The sequence below is a fragment of the Schistocerca nitens genome, chromosome 1 (assembly GCF_023898315.1).
Source record: "Schistocerca nitens isolate TAMUIC-IGC-003100 chromosome 1, iqSchNite1.1, whole genome shotgun sequence".
Lineage (NCBI taxonomy): Eukaryota > Metazoa > Arthropoda > Insecta > Orthoptera > Acrididae > Schistocerca > Schistocerca nitens.
Window position 1 is genome coordinate 1,002,600,791 of NC_064614.1, and position 4,586 is coordinate 1,002,605,376.

Below are 4,586 nucleotides of genomic sequence, written 5' to 3' on the forward strand. Positions count from 1 at the left end.
TATAACGGATCTGGAAAGGTAAGATTATGTTTTTAAGATCTATTGCCACACTTCTTACGTTACATTTTCACTATTACGAATCAGGTTTGTCAGAGTTTTAAGAACGGTTCTCTTTAACTGTACAGAGATGGTTCTTATCTGCCAGCGTAGCGCGTTGAATTTGATGCCTTTATTGTTAATTGAAGTACTTACAGAACAACCGGTTTTTAAATCCTACCACTCTCGTATGCTGGGTTAAAAAGTTTGTAGATGTTCTCAGCTGTTTCGAAATACAGAACTGTTTATTAGTCAACCTTTTATCCTCTGCAGCAAATTTCGAAAACTAAATTTAAATAGTGCCTAGATAATTTTGTGTCACCATTTCATACTCCACTCGTGACAGATGCTCCTCCTCACACCCTTGGTCCAAACACGTGTTTACGTGTAATCCATTTCGATCCATGGATTCATGTCACTGATGTCCTTATTCAGATGGAGACTGTTCTTTGACTTAGTGAAGGAAATAAATGATTAGCCTATCTCTACATCGAAATTGTTTCCAAAACGGTCTTTCATTATTTTAACATTACGAAAGACTTCTCTTAACTGATCGACTTTACTAATTTTTCCACTTTTTTCCCCATTTTAAGTTTTCCTTATTTTTTCCTGTCCTTTGTTTTTTCCTTCCAAAAGCACTTTATTGTCGAGGACATTGCCCGAGCCGTCCCAGTCTACTTCTGTCCTGCTGTTGTACTTGCATAGTTCCCATAACTGTGCGATTATTATTTTCCGCGTATTCTCTCAGAGCAAACTACATACTGCGACGTGACGCGATTCTCAACAATACAGGAGCCTCCGCAGCCGCCCACGCCGTTGCGTAGCATCAGTCTGAGACGAGGCGACTGGCGAGCAACATGAATGTGTCCAACTCCAGCCAGCAGCATCTTAAGAAAACTGCGGAATGCAGGAATGATTTGGAGGAAAGTCCATACGTACCAGTGTAACCACGGGGCTACAACAGCAGTCACAAGGTAAACCGTGTTAGCTTTGCCAATCCGTGGCACTCAAAACTCAGGCGTCAAATCGATTGCGCCTTTCTACGGAACGCATAACATGCGTTCTTAGAGGCGCGTTTATTTAATAAATATGGAGATCTTCAACACTATTGCTACATTTAGGGTAACATGATATTGCGAACTAGTCACCTAGACTGTTTATCACGGTTGTCTGAGGCAGTTTAAGTTGGAGAAGCATGAATTTTGTAAATTTTCTAATCTCAGGAAAATTGGAATACTAGAAATTAAATAGTCCCCTATGAAGCTTCAGTACCAAATGATATCTGTATTCGCTCCTATAGAAATCGTTAGACAAGTCGAATGTGTCATCGTGATGTCTTGAAACACGTGTTTTCTATTCATATACCATAATAAATAATACATTAATAAAAATTTCTGTTACAGACAAACTACTAACATTAAACTTCATTTTGTTAGAAAATTAATTTTCCTTTCAAATCACGTGTGTCTTAAAACGGAATTAAATGTGATTTGAAATTGTTTCTGTTTACGAACAATCAACCACAGTAGGCCGGCCTTCGTCTTTGTGACAGTACAGTTGTTATCCTCAGTCGCAGGTCAGTGCGTCCACATTCTATTGGCTTCTCGTCTTCCGAGAGCTGAGTCTGCAGAGACTGCTCGAGTTCGAGCTGCTAATATGTTCATTCTTCTCGTTGGCAAGATTGGCGATCAAGTGATACTGTGCGCAATTGGCCTCAGACTGTAGGTTTTCAGTGTTTAATAGAGTGTTTATTTCAGTGATAAATAATTTGCAGCACTGAATATCATAGGTACATGACCTCTTACGCCACTGTGTACCCACTGATCTGACACTATAAGCACTGACAGTTCTCTCTTATAATAAGGTTTCCGGAAAAATGCCTGACAAGACTAGCAGTTTCGACACAATTCGAAAGACTGTGAACGACTTCGGACTAACACTCATTTATTTCCAGTCGCTACCAGTCGCCTCTCAATATTATGCGCAAAAAGTACCTTCATTGAACGTATCAGGAAATGTAAACCATTTCAAATTCAATTACTGATAACGTTTCTGTGATCTGTAACTTCGTGTGTTACGCCTGCTTTCGTTTACCAGTACATAGACACACTGAACACAGCCGCATCTGACAGGTAATGTTGAGCTAACGAACTCTTACCTTTCGTCATGATTATTTCATTATAATCAAAGATTTTGCTTCACTGATCTATTTTACTATTTTTTCTGTTTCCGTTTTACCTTCTTTAGTTTTCGTTTCTTTCTTCCGGGTGCAAGGGCCCGGAGGCGTGGCGACGGTCTCACTGCTACGCACAGATAGTACGAAATTTTGATGCAAACTTATAAAGCACCACATGTTGTGGATTTCACGGAGACAACATTACACGTAAAGGAACTGAGAGGCGGGATTAGAAAGAATGGACACCATTGAGCAGTATTACATGTCATGCGAATTATGGTTCAAATGGCTCTGAGCACTATGGGACTCAACTGCTGTGGTTTTCAGTCCCCTAGAACGTAGAACTACTTAAACCTAACTAACCTAAGGACATCACACACATCCATGCCCGAGGCAGGATTCGAACCTGCGACCGTAGCAGTCGCACGGCTCCGGACTGCGCGCCTAGAACCGCGAGACCACCGCGGCCGGCATGCGAATTACTTCCGAGCTTTTATGAAATGTTGTAACCTCCCAACAGACAAATTCCGTAACCTCGCAATAAAAAGGTGACTAACATCTCAATGAAAATGTGTCGCACATATAACCTTTCAAAAGAAATATCGTAATGTAAGCTTTCAATAATTAACTGACTGTGAATCTAAACTGGTAAATCTGGACGTCAGCAATGCTGTGTGATGGCCCTGAAAAATAATATACGGATAACGCGTATATATCTGCTCCTGTACGAAATTTTTCTGGCACAGCCCAGTGCAATGCTGGCCACTAGATTTTGTTATGTATGAAAAACAACTGATTTTCTTTACGATAATCGGCAAGACTATGGATAGGAGAAATTAGTAAAAACTTTAAATTCAGGTGAATAGCTGTCAAAAGTCATATTTATAAGAAAGATTATTATTGAAAGATTTTTGAAAACATTTACATGGGACTTTGATATAACAATAGTACAAAAATCAGTTGTAGCAATTAACATACGCGCGGGCAATAAATAACAAAAATATTTCGCTTTTACCTTATACTACATCGCTCAGGCACCGCCATCGTTCTCCACGACCGGCCTTGGTAATTCCATAACTCTACTGCACTTCTCGAGCTACAAAACACCACTACTGGACTGCATTGTCCGAACTCCAGGACACAAATGCTGTCTGTGAGCTATACAACTCGACAAGTGCTCTCTACGAGCTACCTGAGCCAACCGCCCGACCGCGAGCTACTACTACTACTGCTGCCGACACTGCTCTCTGGTCTGCCATTCTATTGTAGCTTACATATCGCAGGCAGCGCGTGAGCAATCCATCCAAGTTACATCTGCTCGAGTGCGCTAGTAATAAATTCCTTAGTCGTGGACCTCTTACAGTGTGAGTGTTAGAGCTTGAACCAGTGTGAAAGATACAGTTTTTAAGTCAGATAAACAAAGCTTCAAAAGGTAAAACTACTAAGGAAAATATACAACACTGCACATCAATCTGCGTTTACTTTGAAAAAAGTGAGTCTTTTCTGACTGGTGCTGCTTACAAGACGTTTGTTCCATATTTAAGTATAATTGTTAGTTTAAATATTTCCAAAGATGCGTTACGTTTTTCAAGCGATTTCCTTCACGTCTTGACCTCAAGCATATATCTTATACAGCCAACGGCCTTGCCGCAGTGGATACACCGGTTCCCGTCAAATCGCCGAAGTTAAGCGCTGTCGGGCTGGGCGAGCACTTGCATGGGTGACCATCCGGTCTGCCGAGCGCTGTTGGCAAGCGGGGTGCACTCAGCCCTTGTGAGGCAAACTGAAGAGCTACTTGACTGAGAAGTAGCCACTGCGGTCTCGTAAACTGACATATGCCTCGGAGAGCGGTGTACTGAACACATGCCCTTCCATATCCGCATCCAGTGACACCTGTGGGCTGAGGATGACACGGTGGCCGGTCGGCACCGTTGGGCCTTACAAGGCCTGTTCGGACGGAGTTTAGTTTACATATCTCATACAAGCGAGTATAGTTATTGTGATTCCAGAAACTACTTAGACACTTCTCTATCATTTGTGCTGCTCAGAAACGAGTTTTGCATGTTATTGCGCCGTGGCGGCGTTGTGCTGTCTTTGGATCCTCTGGCTCACTGGCATCTCGGTAGCAGGCGCGAGAGCCGCACTGATTCGCTCTGTTTATCGGTGTTTGCGAGTAGGGAAAAGGCGGGACCCTTGCCGCGGCTGGCGAGTTGGTGTTGATATGAGGCAGCAGCAGGCACTGACTGAGAGGCCAGTCTGTTGACATGGTGGCCGTTTGGGCCTCTTGGTGTATTCAGAGCCGTATGCACGGCAGCACTCATTGTGACTGACTTATGGGTTTTAGACAGAGAATGCACCACAAATTTGCCTTCTG

At 42.6% G+C, this 4,586-nt stretch overlaps 1 pseudogene; it reads left to right on the top strand.

Annotated features, from left to right (window-relative positions):
* Positions 1 to 3,846: 3,846 nt before the first annotated feature.
* Positions 3,847 to 3,964, top strand: LOC126208542 (5S ribosomal RNA; annotated as a pseudogene).
* Positions 3,965 to 4,586: the final 622 nt, after the last annotated feature.